Genomic DNA, 21,521 nt, shown 5'->3' on the forward strand with positions numbered 1-21,521 from the left:
TGTCAGCATCTTCCAGGGTTACAAATGCTTGCAATGAGTCCAGTTTCCTGTTTATGACTAATAGAGACATTTTTGTAGTATCTTATTATGATATATTGGTTTTATCTTTTATTATTGATTCAATATACATGGGTGTTGTTTTTAAATAATTAAAATCTGCATGATCATTTAAGTTAAGAAACAAATGTCCAGCTGATTTGTTTGAGTTAGAAGTAGGAGGAGTATGGACCATGATGTCAGTCAAGTCAATGAAATGCTTAATTAACATGTAGCAGGTAAACCTACGTTATTTAAATGGTTGGATCTTGAAACTGTCTATATGATGAAGTTCACAGAAAAATGAAGAGTGCATGAGAGCTTGCAATTTCTGTATGCAGCCGGTGTTCTACACTTAGGGTCACTTTGGAATACACACTTATTTATGTTTATAGAGAATGCCCTTTTAAACTTAACCTGCAGCAAAGTTTTCTAAAATTTTACTTAAATTATTTACAAATTTCTAAACAGAGTTTTAAAATATACATTTAGAGAGCCATTTGTGATCTTACAGGCACTTCTGTACTGACCATCCAGTTGTGAAACTTGATGGACTGAGCTTCTAGTGAACCTCCAGCCTTTGCTAACATTTTTCATTCCAGTTTGTGGTGGTCCTGTGCATCAATATCTTCTAAATTCATATCTGCCTTCAGCAAAACCTCACTCAAATGGGAAGCCAGAGTTGTGGTGCAGCTGGTATGAGGTCACTTTTCTCAAGCAACATATATGCCACCAGATAGTCTTTTATCACATTAAGAATTCACAGCAAAGTGGAAGGCTGTTTTACAAGGGAGAAACTTATTGTTACAGGCTAAATAGATGTTGGTCAATGGCTGCACTTCTTTCCAGGAGGCTAAGCATGTGTTGATTCATGGCTACCATGGTTTCTTGCAGTGCCTTCTAGGAAATTATTAAGGACAAGAGTAACCCTTCCATTTTATGCATGGTTTAGCAGCTATTGCTTGGTATATGCAGAGCTTTGGCTTCACCGACAGAAAACAGCTACAAGGCAACCCATTTTCATTGCCACAAGGATTCTTATCCACAACACATTCCTGTATGAGCACAAGGATTTTAGCAGTTCTTTACAGCAACAATCTTCTCTACCATAAGGATTACAGAGCAAATTCAATATGGGCAGAATTGTTTAATAAGCCTTCATTTTTATTATCAAACTTCACAAGCACTTCAGCTGTGGTTTCTGCTATTTTAAGAGGTAGCACTCCAAGGCTTACTTCTGTTAAAATGATTTGCCAATGATTTATAACTTATCTGTGCACCAAGGCATATAGTGATAAATAGTTGAACAGTATTTCTGCTCATCAGCTAATATTTTCGGCTTCTTCTTCTTTAGGAAAAAAAGTTTTAACATCTGTATTTTCCTTATACTAATGCCACTGGGTGTGAACTCTAACCTCTGTGATATCAGTGTAAGAAAAACATGTTTTGTGTCCATAGATTTTAATGGGAGCACCATCACACGTGCAAAGGTGTCCAATTAAAGTCTAAGGACATTAGTGCACATTAACTTAAGGTGATGTCAAGACTGAATATAGTAAATTTATTTAGGCCATGGTTTAGTAAAAAGTTTATGAAGCCTTTTATTAAAAATTGGCCCAAAAATGTAATGATGGGCAAATGGGAAAAATGCATCACAGCACTTGACTCATCAAATGCTGCAATGTATATACAAATGTCAGCAAATCACTTTAATTATGCAATTAGTAATTGATACTCATTTTTTCTTGTTTATTTATATATTTATTTATTTGACATTTATTGACTGGGTTAGTCTGGCTAAGCTGTCACCTTTTTTCAGCAGAGGCCAGGGGAAAAACGTTCCACAGTTAACATATATGAAAAGTACAGTGCACTATTAAAAATATTTAGTACAGAGTTTACAATTTACAACTAATAATGTAAAGGCATTGAGGTTATATACACACTTATATAGTCCTATCACGAATACAGTCACTAAGGATGTAGCTACACAGGAACATAGAATAAACATATTAGAGTAGACAGTTAGCATAGGTAGTCTAAGCTACTAACAAATAGGATTCACAGTTACAGTTCTTAAGTAAGGATGAGAAAAAGGAGGGGGGAGGTAGGTAGGAGACAGCTGAGGAGATGAGGATGACATTTAAGGAGGGTGTGTGCAGTGGCAGGTCCAGGTGTTTTTTATAAAGTTTTTGGTAGCAGTTTTGAATTGTTTTGGTTGTTTAATACATCTAATGTCCAGTGGAAGTTTGTTCTAAGTGAGGGCAGAGGAGTAGCTATAAAGGTTTTGTCCTGTTTTGCTTTAGGTTTGTAGATTTGAAGTAAATTTTGGTCTGTTCTTCTGAGAGTCCTGTTAGGGGTGTAGAGGGAGACAAGTGAGTAGATAGTGGGACAGAAGAAGGGCAGATACAAGATGGAATGAATGATCTGAAGCTCAGAGAAAAGTAATTGGTGGGGAAATTCTAGTCAGTTGAAGCTGTTAAGAGAAAAACAGTGGTGAGATTTATAGGTTGGATTTACAGCAAATCTGGCAACTTTATTAAAGGTAGTTTCTAATTTTGTTAAGAGAGAGTTTTTGAAGGTTGGTGAGGATGTCTGAGCTTTAAAGAATGCTTGGGATGAGGTAGGCATGGGAGAGGTAGATTTTGGCTTTGTTTGACAAGAACTTTTTGTCTCTGTAAAGACCAAGTTTTTGGTGTTTTTTGATGCTGTTGTGGACATGGAGGTCAAATCTGAGTAGGTCATCTATTACAACCTAGAGAAGCTTAGTGTTTGATTCAACTGTGATAGGTATGTTGTTGAGAGATGAGCTAGAGAAAGTTGATTTGAGGTGGTTTTGGCTTTTTGGTAGAAAAAGCAAGAGTTTAGCATTTTTAGGATTTAGGATTAATTGATTCTTAGAAAGCCAGGTTTTGATGGATATGAATGATTTTTGAGTAATGGTGTTTAGGTTACAGAGGGTATCAGCAATGGTGATGACTGTAGAATCATATGCATATTGCACGAGAGAGGATTGTGGACGGGAAGTATAAAGCAGATTACTAAAGATACCGAAGAGTAACGGACCAAGAATTAATCCTTGAGGAAATCTCATCTTGTTAGGAAGAGGAGGGGAGAGTGTAGAGAGCCATTTTACAGATTGCTGTCAGTCATTGAGGTAGCTAGAAAACCAGGAAAATGTTGAAGTGGAAAAATTAAGCTTAGAGAGTTTGGCTAAAAACAGGGGGTGGGAGACTGTGTTGAATGCTTTAGAGAGATCAAGCAACAGACATGACACTAGCTTGTTACTGTGTCTAGCCAGAGAAATAGTGTTGATAAGGGATAGAAGAGCTGTGGACGTGCTATGTTTTGGGCAAAAGCCGTGTTGTGTGGGGGTGAGTAGTTTTTCTTGTAACAGGTAATCCAGGATTTATTTGTGCATTCATTTTTCTAATATTTTAGAGAGAGGTGATAAAATTGCTGTTGGCCTGAAGTTGACAGCTTCTGTGGAATTGCCTCCTTTGTGTATGGGTAAGGTAAAGAATTGTTTCCAGATTGAGGGAACTTTGGATTCAGTGATAGAGTAATTGATAAGTATGGAGACAGGAAGGGCTAGAGAGTTTGTCACTATCTAAAGGAAGAGTGGAGGTAAGTTATCAACAGAAGGGGAGCAGAGTTTCAATTTGAGAAGTGAGGATTTTATGTAGCTGGTAGATACTTATTTAAGAGAGAGAAATTCTTTGTGGATTTAGAGGTCATGGGAAGGTCAGAAGGGTTGACAGCAGTGGTGTCAGAGTTGGTAGGATTTATAATTTTAATAATAGAGTCAATGAAGTAGGCATTAAAGATGGATGCTGTTTCTTGGGGAGTATTGTTGGGGCAGAGGTTAGGAGATGAGTGATTACCCAGATGCAATATTTGTTTTATGGAGTGCCATAATTTCTTTGGGTTGGATATGTGAGAGGTTGGTGGGTTGTTGTATAAATTCTTCTTGTCTTTGTTGAAGTATTTTTGGTAAGGTTATGGAGCTCTTTGTAGTTTTGTAAATGGGTATGGAGCTTATTTTTAGACCAGGTTTTCCATGTCTTATCTCTAGTTTGCATAAGGGAACAAGTAGTATGAGTAAGCCAGGGGGGGATATAATTGACTTAACTCTTAAGGGGCAAGGGAGTTGAGAATGTTTAGGAATATCGAGCTGAATTTGAGGACTGTCTCATCCAGCAGTAAATGGGTTATTGCTGAGAGGAGGTTGTTAAAAGTTATCAGGATGGAAGTTAGAGAGTTTACGGCATTTGATATACTTATGTGGTCTAATATAGTGTGGTGAGAATCTTAGAACTTTGATTGTAGAGTGGTCACTTAGAAAGTCTGGGAGTGTTTTTGGGTGGTGATATTTGCGTGGATCTGAGACTATCCAGCCAATAAGAGAGCTGGAGTTGGATGGCTTATTAGTATGGGTAGGAGTAGACATTAGTTATGAGAAACCTTGCAAATTAATACATGAGCTTGGTCTATCTGAGAAGAGGGATATCCAGTTTATGCTGACTTTCCCAGGAGAATGGTTTCATTAGGCAAGTGTTAAATAAGTCAGGAGAGAATATGTTTAAGTAGAGAGATGTTACCACCAGGGGATATATAGATAGCTGACAGTTATTGTGTTGTGGTTATTGAGTTTAAAGTTGGCAGTCGGGAATTCAGCTGGTAAGAATGATGGAGTAGGGTTAGTTAGAGGGGCAACAGTGAGATGGTTGGAGTATACATTGACAATTCTTCCACATTTTATCTTTGGATGGTGTAGTTGTAGAATGTTGTACCCTGGGGTAGAAAGTCTTTGTCAGAGATCTGAGGTTTCAGCCATGTTTTGGTGAGTGTAATATTGTCAGGGGAGTGGTGTGACATCCAGGCATGGAATTCACTAACTTTGTTTAGTATGCTTCTGATATTCATGGAGTAAAGTGATAAGTGTTTATAGGGAGGATGGGATGAGCAGTGATAGGATCAGTCGTTTTATTATTGTTGAGGGGGAGGGAGTTAGGTCCTGGGTTGGGATGAATGTCCCCTGAAATGACTAGAACATTTGATGTAAAATTAGTGTTATGGAGTGATGGGTAATAGATATTTTATCTTAGGTTTAGGGGTGATAATGGGAAAAGGGGGATTTTTGATTTTGGGAAGGAAGGAAGTTGTAGGAAAGATATGGGGTGTGATTTTGAATGAGTAAAGAGACTGAGAGAATACCTTCACATTGGTAGAGGTAGGAGATGGGTGAAGTAGTTTTAGTTGAGCATTTTAAAAAGTGATATGGTAAAGGAGAAGCAGAGTTGCTGTGCAGAGGACAGATAGTATCATGTTGTAATACAGCTTGATGATGCTTGGTAGTGAGTATGATGGGAGGGAGAGAGTTTAAAGGAATGTAAGGTTTGTGAGGATGAAAGGAGGGATGATGTGCGGGGCAATAGGGTGTGGAGTGAAGGGGGGACCAGGAGAGAATTTAAGAAGTGGATATGAATAAGTCCTAAGTAGAAGGTAAGATGGATATGGGAAGGAGATGCCTGATTGGTTAAGAGAGGCAGGAAGGGCAGGGGTCTGAGGGTAGGGGAAAATGATGGTTAGGTATAAATCAAATGTGCTCAGGGGTGAGTGGGAAGGGGGGTAGGGTAGGGGAGTGGAGTGAGTCTGAGTGTACTGAGGGTGAACAGAACAGGCAGGGCCCGGACTACAGAGACAGCCATCAGGAACAATCAGTGAGGTTATAACTTCCATAGGTTATGCTCCGTGTGTTTTACACCTGCCTGCTGAATATTTTGGTTAGGAGTTCTGGCCATTAGGATTAAAAACAAAGAGACTCTTTCATTCTTATTTAGCTTGGAAGAGTGGGGAGAGGAAAAGAAAAGAGAAAATGATGTGGAGTTGGTGAACAGGGCAAACACCAGCAATTGCAATATATGGTGGGGAAAAAAAACTCAGGTAGAGTACTTTCCAGATATTTTTTAAGATGTAGAAGTTAATAAAAAAACATTTTCTTTCTGTATTTTCTATTAATATAGCAAATAACTGCATGAAGCACCAGTTTCTGGATTTAAGGCAGAGAACATTTGCATATGCTATCAGTGTCTTGTGGCTCACGTACTTGAGGATCAGCCTGGACATTGAATAGTAATGAATGTTATACTTGTTCAGATTAGCTCCCATAGGGAAGAAGGGGGATGTTCTGGAATCACATTTCTAAGTGAAACCATCATACAGACTGGGATTACCATGGGTGAGAAAAGCGTGACTAGGCAGCAGGATGTCTCTGGGTATATGCCAGTGTGAGAAGATTGGTATCCATATACTGACCCAAAGTATGCTAAACCCTGCAATTACTGAGAGGGACAATGCAATGATGTCACTTGGTTGATATATAAAAGCACGTCTTAAAAAAAAATCACCTGGCACCCACATGGATGAAAGATGCATTTTTAGCAATATATAACTATATGGGGGACTGTGCACAAAAAAGGGGTCACAAATTTCCCTTCCAAACTACTTAATTATGTCAAAAGGAATTGTAGTATATCTAAAAGTTATCACACATTCACAAAGCAAAAGCCATATATGCACAGGTATATTCATGAACAGAACTATGAGTGCTCTTTTCTGTAGTGTTAAAAACTATAATAAAGTTAAAGTTCAGCCTCTTTCTTGGCAGGAGTTTATTTCTTGCATGATTTGGGAGCACAAAAGTTTAAGGTGGCAACAATTTAATGGACCTACAGCTGGTATTGTAGCTAGGCTAGGGCAGATAGCTGAGAAGAGCAACACAGAAAATTATACAAATCATGTGGAACTAGTTTTTATTTGTAGATAGACTGTTCTGCAATGGCTAGTTGTACAATAAAGTACAAACTGCTGAACTGTGTATTCCTCATATAAGGGCACTGAATTTAGGGGTTTGCCCTTGTTTCAAGTGAAGTGATGGTGAAAACCCCTATATATGGGTAAGGAGCACTTGCTGCCCTTAAAAAATATATTTTTTCACATTTATTTGAAAATTGTGTCACTTTGTTTCATCCGGTAAGAGTGTCATCTAAATGGCTTTCGTGAAAATGTCTTACAAATATTCAAAATAGGAGGGGGGGGTGGAATTTTAGAATTAATACTAGTTAGTATAATCCACAAAGTAGGCAACCACTAACACTGAAACAATAATATGGTAATCCACAAATCTAGAAAATAAAAAAGAGGGATTTTTTAGCCACTAACATGGAGATAATAATATAAAAATCCACATACCTAGAAAATAAAAAAGGAAGCTTTTTTGACATGGGGGTTAAGCCCTCTCCAGCTCCTTAACTAAAGGTACATGTGTGGAATATATTATTTATACTACCTTTCAACTAAAACAGCATATCCAAGATGTTCTCCATCACTAGGTAGTGCTGTGGAACAGATTATTTCATACAATAAAAGCACTTGAAAACTTACAAATGAAATACCTCTGTTGGCACTGCATCTACAGTACTTGTCTGAGGTAAAAAAAACAGTGAGAAAGGGCACCTGTACCCCAGAAGTGATTATCTAATGAAAAGCATAAATGAAATATTCAACATAAAGTAGAATGAAATAAAATGCATAAGATGCAAGTACACTAACACTGAAATTTATTCCACATTAATAACACTTCCCTAAACTACGGGAGCTGTTTAATTTGTTTAAAAGGAATGCTGACATTTATGTTTCATTTGAACTTTGTTCCTACTAAGCCGACTTGAACAAGCAGCATGTTCCCAGTTTTACAGTATGAGAAGAGCAAGGTATCACGGCATTAAATGACTGAAGGAAAATTACAAATGCAAGCTGATGTGATATAGGTTGGTAACTTTGTGTAGTGAGAACTTTAATAGAGCAGTCATGTTGTTTTCTATTCAATTGTGTAGACTGAGTTTGCATGGTTTAACTGCATCCTTGAAAACTGTGTTGAACAGGCTGTAGTATAAATTATAAGTTCACATCTTCCAATTAATAGGTACATTGGCAACATTGGTGGAAAGGTGCAAGCAGGCCTGTGATGTTAATGATCTCAGCATGTGATTTTGCAGCATTGATGGCCATCAGACTATGAGAGAAACAGAGAATGTAATTGTGAATAACTGTCTTAAAATAAAGGCTTCTGTAAGTTATCCATGCTGCAAGATATCAATAAGGACGATTGGGCACCTCCTATAAATGGGAGCTGTAATTGTAGAAAAGGTACACTAGTCAACCTGAGTAAATGAACTTTTGTTTACCATGTTCAGATACAACATGAAAAATGAATACAAAAAAAGTAGGAATGTAGATGTAACAGACTATTGTTACATCATACAACAGAACAACATTAAACAGGTGACTATTCCCACATAACTGCTGCTGCCTCATGTTGCCAAAGAAGTTCAAAGTAGGTATTCAGTTAACTTCCCACATGTGTTATTTTATGTTCTGTTGTAGTTTCCTTCTGCTGTCATACATTGCAGGAACTTGGATGACTTGCAAGAATTTTGAGTTCTGAACTTGAGAAGGATACAATTGCTTAGTAACACACTGACAGGAAGTGTTGGTTAAGAGATGTCATTTAAGTTGAGTGAAAAATGAAGTAAGGTTTTCAAGTGCTATTATTGTATAAAATAATCTGTTCCACAGCACTGCCTAGTGACAGAGAACATCTTGGATATGCTGTTTTATTTCAAAGGTGGTATAAATAATATAATGTAAAAGAGGAAAGTAGAGTACAGTTTTATATATTTATTTCACTTCATTTTGTTAACATTGTATATCACACTGAACTAGCTGCTTCTTCATAGTGGAGACAGGGTCCAGAACATAAACTTTGTAAGAGTTTAGAGTAGCTATGCAACCTAAGCAACATGTCTTTAGGAGGAAAGATGAAACGTATGTACTAGGATGAAAGCCAAACACTGTGGGAAGATTTTGCAAACTCTATATATACAGCATCTGGAAACCAGGATTATAGGTTCATAGGTTCATAGGTTCATACTAGGCTATCTGCCCGAGGGCATTTACAAGCCTAGCCCATCGTTTTGTGGCTTAGGCCACCCCTTTAGTATGGGGAACTATACCCATTATTTTTCTGTGCCTCTGTCGAGCAGTGACACTGAGGTAATCCCTGGGGTATATCTGCGATCTCCCATCCATTGGTCAAGATTTCTCTTGAACAAGGCCAGCGAGGTGCTCTGCCTCACATGTTTTGTTCCACAGCATAGGGAGTCTTTGGGTGATGAATCTATGTTTAAGTCTTTGTGGCTCTGATGGATCTAGATTTTTGAGGTGAAGCATATTCATCAAATCTGGGTTTGACATGGCCTTGTATGTTAGGCAAAGGTCACCTCTGAGCCTGAATAGAGCTGGAGTTCTTTCAGTCGGGCAGCATAGGACAGATTTTTGAGACCCTTTATCCTTTTGGTGAGGAACTTTGTGGCCTCTCCAGCTGCTGCAAGTGTCGGGTCAGATACATTGGGCATTGTACTCAATCATTGGTCTGATGAGTGATGAGTAAAGGGAGACTATGACCTCCCTTGATCTAGATGAGAATCCCTTCATGATAAGGTGGGCAATGTCGAAGGTCTTCCTAACTACTTTAGCTACATGGGTGTCGAATGACAGACTACTATCAACCTGGGTCCCCAGGTCCCTGATAACTTCTTCTGTGCTCAGTGGATTGCCACCTATTTGGTAGCTATATGACTATTTTTGGCATTTAACTTTCGTGGCTCTGGCACCAGTTATCCGTTTCTGTGAGACCCTTCTGAAGGATATCTGTGTCAGATGTGTTTTCTACTATTTGCAGTCATCTGCAAACTTTGTCACCTCCTGTGTTTGCTTGTACGGACTGAGCCCTGTGGGACACCACTTGTGACAGGCTTTGAGTCTGACATGGCGCCAGCAGCTCTGACCCTGTGGGTTCTGTCACTCAGCCAGTTTGCAACCCATCTTGTGATGTATGGGTTGACATTTAAGCTGATGAGTTTTTCAATGATACCCGAATGGGGTATTGTATCGAAGGCCTTAGCCAGATCGAGGTAGGCTGTATGGACTGCCTTTCCCTCATCAATGGCTTTGGTGACTGTTTGAAAAAGTCAACCAAGTTTAAAAGGCATGATCTGCCTTTGACAAAGCCAAACTGGGTTGGATCCAAAGTCTGCAAATTCCTATGTCTTTATTTATGAGGTCCATTATGATCCTCTCCATGGCTTTGCAGATAAGGCTTGTCAAGCTAATGGGCGGTAATTTAGTGGTACCACAGTTGCATCCAGAGGTAAGACTTTGATTAAACAGCTGTCCTAGCTGTGGGTTTAATTCCTCATTGAGTTCATGGAGCACACAGCCGGGGACACCATCAGGTCCCATGGATGCTGTGTTTTTTGCTTTGGAGAGAGCAGTTCTCACTTGGGCGCTGGAGATGTTTGGGGGGCTGCAATCGTTTGGTATAGATATCTCTCCTTTTGGGGGGGGGGGAGAAGTTTGCACTGAACCTGTCAGCCAGTATGTTGGCAATGTCTGTAGGATCAGTAATCTTCACATCATTTTGAACTAGCTCTGAGCATATCTGGGAGTTTCCTCCCAGGTTTCTAAGTCTTTAGCTATTTTTCTCTCGAAATTTGCTTTGGATGATTTTATGAGAGCTCTTAGTTTTTTACTTATAGTGATCAAGGGTGTCTTACCTTTTAAGGATTTTGCTCTATCTTGTAGTAGCTTCCTCCTTTTGTTGTAGAGTTTGTTTATGGCTGGGGTCCACCAGACTGGATGCTTGCCTTTGGTACAAAGAGTCTTTGTTTTGCTTGGGATTGCCTTATCCATGCAGTCCTGCAGGTGCTGGTAGAAGGCATTTGTAAGTGATTCATTTGAGAAGTTCTTTACTGTGGTCTTTTTATTTCAGGTGGGGTGGGATGAGGACCTCCAGCGATGATGAGATCAAGTATGTTATCTCCTCTTGTGGGGATGGTGACTAGTTGTTCCATGGCATTTGAGTTTATGAATTCCAGGAACTTTTGGGCTAGGGTGTTTGGGCTTGAGTAGTGTTCCCAGTCTATATTAGGGTGTCACCTAGTATGATGGTGTTTGGTGATACATTTATCCCCTCTAGTGTTTTCAGGAAGGCCATGTGAGGTTCCTGAGTTTGTGAGGGTGGCCTGTAACATGCTACAATTTGCAGAGCAGTCTTGCCTATGGTTAATTGCACCTGGATGGTCTCCGATGCATCGGATGAATATGGATACCCCCTCCTGGTATTGTCCAGATTTTGGGGCGGTGAACCAGGTTTCTGTCACAGCACAGACATCGATGTTCTCCATACTGAGAAGCATTTTGAGATTTAGACTTCTGGCATTGAGCAGCTTTTGTGTTCTAGGGTGGTATGTTTAGAATTTGAGCCTTGCCTAAAAAGGCACTAGGTGACAGGTGCAAGCCGTGTTTAAGCCAATTGTTAAAGCTGATCATCTTATCTCTGTATTGTGGCATCATTCTTGGTGAAGGTAGGATACTGCTCAAGGTCACCTTGCATCCCTGAGATGAGTGTCAGACAGACTAATCATTGAACTATAAAGCTAGAGCTAGGTCATGGTCAACTGGGGTCCTAGGTACAGGAATGGACAAGGCCCCTCCAGCAATACCAATATCCCATTACCTGTCTTCTCACCTCAGATACCAAAAACACTGTTCAACTTGTCAGCATGCACAATATTTTCTTTATGTTTACAATGATCACAGAGATTTGTATTTAATTTAAACATTTTCATATTTTAAGGAAAAGAGCACTGACAGACACATTGAGCAACACCTCTTCACTTGGAGAACACATTTGTTGGAAGTGCATCTAGCAACCCACTAAACTATAAAATATGTTCTGGGATTCTTAATTAAGTAGCATATAGTGAAGTGTTAATTAGTGGTTATGTGAAGAGTGCAGTAATTCAAAAGACAATGTGTAATACGTTTGCTAAGACCCTGGGACAGTTCATTGGATGCAAGTGTCCCTTTTCATGGGCAGGCCAGGAGCAGTGCCTAGGAAAGAGACTTGGTCAGAAGGTCAAACGGTAGAACACAGAAGGCTGGGGAAATCAAATACTGCACTGCAGGAAGTAGCTCATTAACAGGTGATAGCCTTACTCATTACTACTAAATGACAGACAAACTGTTGCTGACCAACACTGTGTATTTAACACCCATGCACTTGCAATAACTAAGCTAAATTAAAATGCATTCTTAGTTACAGCCAGATAATAAACACACTTCCAACAGTAAACAAAACAAGGAAATTAATAATTATACCCAATGAACAATGTACATAGGATGATGCTTTTGTTTAATTCAATTATCCTTTACAACTAATCTGAGATGCAGGAACCATGTGTTTGCACTCACACACGCACACACACACACACACACACACACACACACACACACACACACACACACACACACACACAAATATGATCATCAATTACAGCCCCTTGTATGATTGCATACACCTCAGATATTTGTCTGCAATTAATTCTATAAGAACCATAAAGTGTAACCAATTATATCTCCTTGCCTTCTCAAACTCTCAGTTCAAGAATCAGAGGCAAAGACACAAAATCAAGAATGGATTTTAAATATTGGTCTTATATAAATATGCTACTATATTAAGTTTTGCATTAGCAAGCATTTTCTGAGGGTATGAAGTCTGAAATTTGTGTTTATCATTATTTAGTAACTGGAGTCAAAATCTCTTTAGGAAATAGCCACAAATTTTATGAAGAACAGACCACAAATATGAAAAAAAATCAGTGACAGTTGAGAAGTATGCCCTCTACATACACACACACACACACACACACACACACACACACACACACACACACAGTGATGGTGAAATACACCCACTTTGATTGATGTGTAATTCTCTATACTTTAAGTTGCAAAACAGCCCTTTGTTTATAAATACACAAACCCATCTTATCTTGCACAAACTTTTAATTCAAACAAAATGGTTTAACTACATTTCCAACACAATACATTCAAATGTAGTTCAAACATAGTTCAGTACATTACGATAAAACAAAAAATTTCACTTTTATTGATAGATGGTTCTTGTTATAAGAATGTAAGTAAGTTAGATGTAATAACTACTTTTAAAATAATTGACTGTTTTATTAGATTTGTTCATTGCATATATCAATTTCCTAGGACATAAATATAGATTTTGTAAGAAACTGTTTAAGTTCATTCACTGATTTTTCTAATGTTATGATTAATAACATCTATTTGTTATTGTAATTGGTTATTAGCAACATCATTTTTGTTTTTGGAATAACATTTTCCTACAAATTAAAAGTGTAGCTATGGGTACTTGTCTGGCACCCATTTTTGCAAACTTAGTATTAAGTTTGTGGGAACAAAATTTCTTATTTAAAAACAGGTGTTTTAATTTTGTTTCTTTTTATAAAAAAATATATTGATGATTTGATAATCATCTATAATAACACCTTGGAGTATTTTAATATTTTTCTGGATGAAATCAATTTAGGTACAAGTTTGTTTTTTTTTTGCTATGAAAGAAAAGAGGTGAGGAAGTGAATTTCTTATATTTGTGTTTTTTTTTTCAATGTAGCTGATAAGAAATGTTCTAGTAACATTTATAGAAAAATACTTTTATTAATACCTATTTACATAATATTAATCAGCACCCATACTTCATGAAATATGTTATCAGATGACAATTTATCAGACTTAGTTGTTTAGTCAGTAATGACTTTAGATTTGAAGAAGAAAGTTCTCTGCTATTTCTTGAAAGGTATTATAGTTTACAGAAACAGAACTGATTTATAAAGAAATTAAAGAGAAAAGAAACAACATTTTCCTGCCAATTTTAACTAGTGTTTTTATACCATAAAATAATAACAAACTAGGAGAAGGTGTTGCTAGATCTTTTCCAATGCCTTTTTGTAGATACTTGGTTTCTATTAAAAACATAGAGATAACTGAAAAATTTCCATGGGAAATAAAGAGTTGGTAGAAGCTATAGGTAATGTTCCAACATTTGTTTATAAGAAGATTTATTAGAAAAAAGGAATAACATTAATATAACAAGTTTAAACACTCAAAAAACTAACAGAACTTACCCTTGTTATCATTTGCCTTTTCCTTTTGCCATTTTCTAGATATAGGTTCCAGTGTAATTAGCAAGCATTCTAATAAAGAGATTAACAGTGCAGGTAGACACGATTCCAAGATGGTGGTCGGCTAGTTGGCACCCTATCCACGGAGCTCTTGATATATTTTTTACTTCTACTAGCCTTTAACGCTTATTTGAGATACCTTCTATTGTTCGCTGGTCTCAACTAATTGTTTAAGTACAATTAATAGTAAATTGAGTGACTTATTCAAAGGAAAACTTCAAAAATCTTTTTTTATATATAATTCCTGTGAGAAGTGACACGCGCATCCAAGAGGCCTGGGTGACAAAGTTTTGCCTGTCAGTTTTAGCGCTATTGTCAGTTAACGCTCCCCGACATTCTGTGGTAAATTCCAGCTACCAGTTATGTCAGACAACGCTGAAACTATGGAAACGCAAAACACCAAAGCCAAAATATCGTCAATCTTATCTCCGGAGAAGGATAACTCATGTAAAAGACTAAGAACCACAAAAACATCAACGGACAACAGCAGTACCACAAATAGTAATAAAACAGGTTCAAAATGTAAACCCGACCCTAACCTTCATCTAGATGACCTTAAATTAGCGCTCAAACCAATCCACGATGCCATTCAGGGCTTCTCTGAACAATTGACTGGCCTCACTAAATCCATTAATCATCTGGTACAAAGAGTTGACACTCTTGAACAAAAAACAGAAAAAAATTACTTTCAAATTCATTCAATAACTGATGATGTTAAAAATAATTCTGCGCTTATATCTGAATTACAGTCAAAAATAATAGATCTAGAAGCTAGGAGCCGACGTAATAACATCATTATCAAGGGTTTACCTGAAACTTATGACAACCAAAACCTGAGGACAATATGTGGCCAGATTTTTACTGCTTTATTGGGTTCGAACAACTTGTCTGGTAATATAATAATAGAAAGAGCGCACAGAGCTTCTATTCGTCGACAAGATTCACCAACTCCACGTATTATATACACAAAACTGTTAAATTTTCAAGATGTACAAAATATCCTAAATGCTGCCAGAAAGCAAAGAAACTTTACTTGGAATAGCCACAGAATCTTTCTCACTCAAGACCTGCCTCACCAAATAAAACTAAATAGGCAAAAGTTAGCTCCTTTTTGTGCTGACTTAATTAAAAGAAATGTGAGATTTCAAATGCGCTACCCAAACACTCTATATTTTTCCTTTAAAGAAATAAAATACTCAGCAAGTACTCCGATAAAAGCCAAAGAAGCTTTTGTCAAAGCTTTTAACTCTTATCCGGCTTCTTAATTTATCGGAAAAAGCGCTTTTTGTTACAGCTCAACTGTAACAACTCAATTGTCAACCTTCTTATGGTCATCAATGTCCTGCTGTCTACTTCTTTGCCTCCTTCAGTTGTCCATGGAGTTGTGTGATTATGCTGTGCTTGATTCGCAGGTTTTTAATCTGAATCTGGATCTAGTATGGCAAAGAATAGAGGTTTAGTCATCGACCTGTTGCTTTCTGCTGCATGCTTTTTTGTTGATACCTTGGAGTTTTTTATTATATTTGTAGCTGTTAGATCTGTGGCTAGATATCTGTTTCTTCTCTAGTTTATCGCAGCGGAAGTGTCGCTGAAATGCTTGATCTACAAGGATACGTTTTGCATCTGTTCTCTTTGCAACCATTGGATCACTGGTTCAAACAACGAGAAAAGGATAATTCAGTTAACTTGCTACAAGTCCTACGATGATGCTGCTGTATCAGTTCCTGCTGTCTTGTACATTTGGCGCAGTATTCAGCACTTTTGCTCACCTTTTTTTTCTTTTTTTACTGCTGTCATGTTGTTTGCTGCAAGATTAACTGTTTTGTCCATAATAATTAATCAGATGAATCCGCGAACTCTCTGCTAGGCTTGTTATGGATATCCTCCTTATACTGTGATATTATCAGCTATCTCTCATTATGCGTGGTTTCATCGCGCATCATTACATGCTGATGGCTTGTTTATTTTATTTTTTGATTCCCTGTGAGATAGTATTTTTTTTTCAAAGGCTTCAAATGTTTATGTATTTTGAGGGCTTGGGGATATTTTTGCCTTGGGTTCTAATATAGCCTGCTCTTGGAGTCAGTTAGAATTGTATATATGTAAATATTGTATTTTTGCTTATTTAAGTACTTTTTGTTTTTTCTATAATTACATTACAAAAATAACTGTGCTAACCTGTTACATAAATTCTTGTTTTATTATTTGTTTTGCTCCTTCCACTAGTAGGATAGGGTGGGTAGGCACCGGGGTTTTGTGGAAGGAACTGATGGGCTACCTTAATTATTTTTTTTTTCTCTTTCCTCTTTCTCACTACTTATTATCTATATATACAGCTCCCTTTTTCAATTATGGATTCCCTTAAAATGCAGTCAATTATCCCTAACACTTTACATTGCTTACTAATGCAAACTTCCTATTCTTAGTTAGTCATGACACTTGTTATTGATTCATGGAATGTCAGAGGGCTGCAGAATAAAGCCAAAAAGGCACTTCTTCTTCATTTAGTTTTTAAATCACAAGCTAATATATGCTTTCTTCAGGAAACACACATGCATGGTACTGATTGGGTCAAAGATGGGGAAAAGAAATGGTTGAAATCTATAATTTCGCAGGAAATAGTTCAAACTCAAGAGGGGTGGCGATTATTATCAAAAAATCCTTCCAAGGCACTATCTTAAAAGAGAGGTCGGATGCTAACGGCAGATGGTGCTTTTTTACATCCCAATTTTCCAATCTAGATAAACCAATTTTATTCTTTAACTTATATGGCCCCTGCTCCCAACAACATATCTTTATTACAGAAATACATAATATTCTAGCAACTTTTAAAGATCACTATATCATAGCGGGAGGGGATTGGAATGCTGTTTTGGACCCTAATTCAGATCGTACTAGTAAATCTCCGTATTATAATTTTCAATCTTCCTCTGCTTTGGAAGACCTAATGTATGATCTCAAACTTACTGATCCCATCTCTATAAAAGACCATATTACTAAGGATAACTTATATACATACTACTCAAAATGTTACAAATCTTGGTCAAGACTAGACTTTTTTTTAATCTCTGAATCTTTCACCCACTTTAAAATTAATCTTTCTTTAGAACCGAGATCCTTATCAGATCACTCTAAGATATCCCTAAAGATTAATCCTATTCAAAAAGTTAATTCCCCATGTACTTATAATAACTGGTCACTTAACAATAACTTACTCCGTAACAAGGATATTGTTCAAGAAATCACCGTAACATTAATTAATCTTGCCTCTAACCTCGACATCATTGATATACCATTAGATATACAGTGGGCTGCATGTAAAGCTTGCATCAGAGGTATTATAATTAATAAAGCCTCTTACCTTAAAAAAATGTACAAAAACAAAGAATTTGATCTTACAAATAAACTTCTTGACTTAGAGAAACAACAAAAACTTAAACCGGAATCCATGAGAGATAACTTAATTAGCGAGACACAGAATCAGTTACTTCAACTACATAAACAGAACTTAACCATTTTTGAACAAAAGATGATTGCAATTTATTCTGAATGGGCACAAGCTCCTTCTAAATTACTTGCAAAATTAATTCGGAATACCCAAGAACCCCCTAAAATATCCCGTATACTCTTTAAAGATAAAATTTATAATTCGGACCAGGAAATTATACAACTTTTTTCTATCCTATACTCAGAAATTTATTCTAAAGAAAATATGGATCATGTTTTGCATCACCATATGTTTGACTTTCTAAATTCCATCAAATTTCCTTCTATTAATAAAAATCAATATGATATGCTCTCAGCTCCCTTAAACTTACAAGAAATCCAATCCACTATATCAAACCTTAAGTTAGGCAAGTCCCCAGGTCCTGATGGCTTCACAGCTGAATTTTTCAAAACTTTTATTTTAATAATTTCCCCTATCCTATTAAAAGTCTACAATTACATAATTAAGTACGGCTTCTCAGACCTTCATTGGAATACTTCGAGAACTGTTTTAATTCTAAAAAACCAAAAAGACAAAACGAATCCACATAATTATCACCCTATTTCATTGATTAATATTGATATCAAGATTTTAGCTTTACTCTTAGCTAACAGACTTAGAAAAGTTCTTCCATCTATAATATCCATGGAACAAGCTGGCTTTATGAAATGTAGGCATACATGGGATAACACCCTAACCCTAGACTCTCTAATATATCTCTTGAAAAAAGATAAAAATCCAATGTAAGCCCTAACCTTGGATGCAGCTAAAGCTTTTGATAGGGTTAATTGGGATTTTCTTTTTCATTCTTTATCATATTTTAACATTCCCTCCTCTTATATAGATATGATTAAAGTTTTATGCAGTAAATCCTTTACCTGCTTGAGGATAAATAAGATTTTGTCCAAACCTTTAAAAATAACTAATGGCACCAAGCAGGGGTGTCCATTATCTCCTTTTCTCTTTAATATATTCATTGAACCTTTGTTTCTTTATATAAAACTAAATACCTTCCATACAATCCCAAAAGTCATGAATACAAAAATACTTTTCTCGGCCTTCGCTGATGATTTGATCATCTATTTTCAACTTCCAAATACTGATTTAAACAAGATTGTAACTTCCATTAATGCTTTCTCAAAAGCCTCAGATTATCAAATAAACTTTGAGAAATCTTGCATCTTTCCCATTAATCCTATGGCTCATAAACCAAACTATTTCCCTACCTCTCCTTTCAAAACAACTTTTGATATCAAATATTTGGGGATTTATTTTGATCATAATCATTCATCTATATTTCAAAATAATCTTCTTAGATCCTGGTCTAAAATCTCTCTTGATATTCAGAGATGGGAAAAATTGAAGTTGTCTCTTTTATCAAAATCTGCTATAATTAAGATGAATATACTTCCTAGACTTCTTTTTCAATTTAACTCTGTAGATCAGTTGGTATCCAAGTCCTTTTTGACCAAGGTCAGTAAAGTACTTGCTAAATTTATTTGGTACCCCAAATCGGTGAGAATTGCATATAACAAATTAACCCTTCCCAAATCCAGAGGTGGCTTGGGCCTTCCAAATTTTCATTTATACTATTCAATCATCTCTGCTAATAGATTATTATATGTCTCAAAACTTAAATTACAAGATTATAATACTTATCCCACCTGGTCTAAGTTATGGTTTCAACAGATTCTTAGAATTAACCTAAATCCAGCTACTCTCCCATTTATTTCACAAGACAATTTACGGAGTCTTAACTTGTCAAATAACATAAAACAAAAGATTATTATTTTCCAAAATATTTTAAAACTTATAAATCTTGACGAATCACTTCCTTTACTTCAACCTTTACACTTAAATCCAAATATCAGAATTAATAATCTTCCAATCAACCTCTCTAGTTTCCCGCTAATAAAAAATCTTTTAGTCTGGGATATACTTAAACATAACAATGAATCTCTGACTAATTTATGTAAAATTCTTGAAGTAAATAAGAAATACTTAGTTATTATTAGACAAATACGTGATGTTATTACATCTAAGTTCATACATTTATTAGATAAAGGTCAAAATCTCCCCTTGTTAGAATCTGTGTTTCATAATCTAACTCTACCTGTTAAAATGATCTCTAACTCATATAAACTCATATCTTCTATGATCAATGATAGTAACTATCTTTTTTCAAACTATTGGGATAAATATAACTCCTTTCTTTCACAAGACCAGAAGCTCTTGGCCATAAAAAATACTATAGATTTTTCCCCCTTTAAGAAACTCTTCTACACACAGTTAATGATCAATAATAATGTTTATTACACTCCGGCTAAACTAGCTAAATTTGACTCTAACAAATCTCCTTCTTGCCCCTGCTGTTCTTCTCCGCATGCTGACCTAATGCATGTTCTATGGTCCTGCAATTACACACACAAACTTTGGACGCGATTAAAAGTCCACCTTCAAAAAATGGGCTATCATAAATCAACCCTTTCTTGGGAGCTAGCCATTCTACATATCCCTACATGTCCTCTTTCTAAATTGGACACACATGTTTTAGTCCTCTTATGTTCACTCATGAAACTATACATTTCTAAAAATTGGTTAGATCGCACTAAACTATGTTGGAACAGTTTTAAGTCAATGGCTGACACTTACATCGCTGCGCAAAAATTCATTTTTAAAAGTCCAAAGAAGAAAGCTATATATACAAAAGTTTTGGTTAAGATCAATGCCCTCCTTCTTACCTCCACCTAAATCAGTTTTTCATTTAGTGAATGCTGTATTTTATTTTTTTGGATTTTCTACTTAATGTTCTAATATTTCTTTCCTTGGGTAGCATGCCAGGTTAGCAAAAATTAAGTATTGTACTGTTTTTTTTTCTCACCTTGATATATTCTGTGTGTTTTTTTCCATTTGTTATTTGTTACTTCTTGTTGTGAAAAGTAAAAATTAAATAAAAATTTTTTTGAAAAAAAAAAAACAGTGCAGGTAGACACACTTGTAGTTCTTCAGTTTCATGTACCTAGCAATGTGCAATGCTTGTAAAGGCTTTTATGTAGGTAAAACTACGAGAAAACTGTCACAAAGAATTTGTGAGCATTAATCAGATACTAGACACTAAGACATTATGAATGTTCTTGCTAAGCACACTTCAGTCTGTAAAGACTATAGAAAGTTGTTTTTTTTTAATTTTTTTTATTTATTTGTTTTAGAACAACCTATTCAAGGTACATTTAAATAGTGATTTCAATAACAAGTTGGAAGTGAGGGAATTAAAATGGTAGCTATATTTGGCAGCTGATAAAGCTCCTGGACTAAATGAAAGTAATAATATCAAGTGTTTACTAAAGGCAAGAAAATGTAACTGAATAAAGTAAAAGTAGATGTTTTATGAATAGTGAGGTACAGGGTTTAATGCAGTGGCTTTTATATTTACCTTTATACTGATCATTTTGTTAATGATGGATTTAAGTCGTTTGAATAATGATCATCTGATTTGTCATCTGACAAAATTTGATATTTAAACAAGACTATGGAGAGTGTAGTTTGCTCTGCAGAAGTTCTGGTTAATAAAGAATGAAAGTGCTAAACTAACATATTGCATCTGCCTTTGTTTTTGAGTGTTTGCCATTTTTAAGTTATGGTTTTCTCATGATATCCCACAGTGCAATTTCTGCTTCAGTTTTTAGTTTATAGTTCAGTACATTCTCTCATTCAGATGGACACAGAGAGGGCATGAAGAATCCATAGAAAAGGTACCCCAGCTAAGACTCTAGCTAGAAGAGCAAGTTATGTGAAGCAGCAAATATAAACACTGCAATACT

This window comes from Protopterus annectens, chromosome 7.part0, assembly GCF_019279795.1.
Source record: "Protopterus annectens isolate FY-2018-M chromosome 7.part0, PAN1.0, whole genome shotgun sequence".
Taxonomy (NCBI): Eukaryota; Metazoa; Chordata; order Ceratodontiformes; family Protopteridae; genus Protopterus; species Protopterus annectens.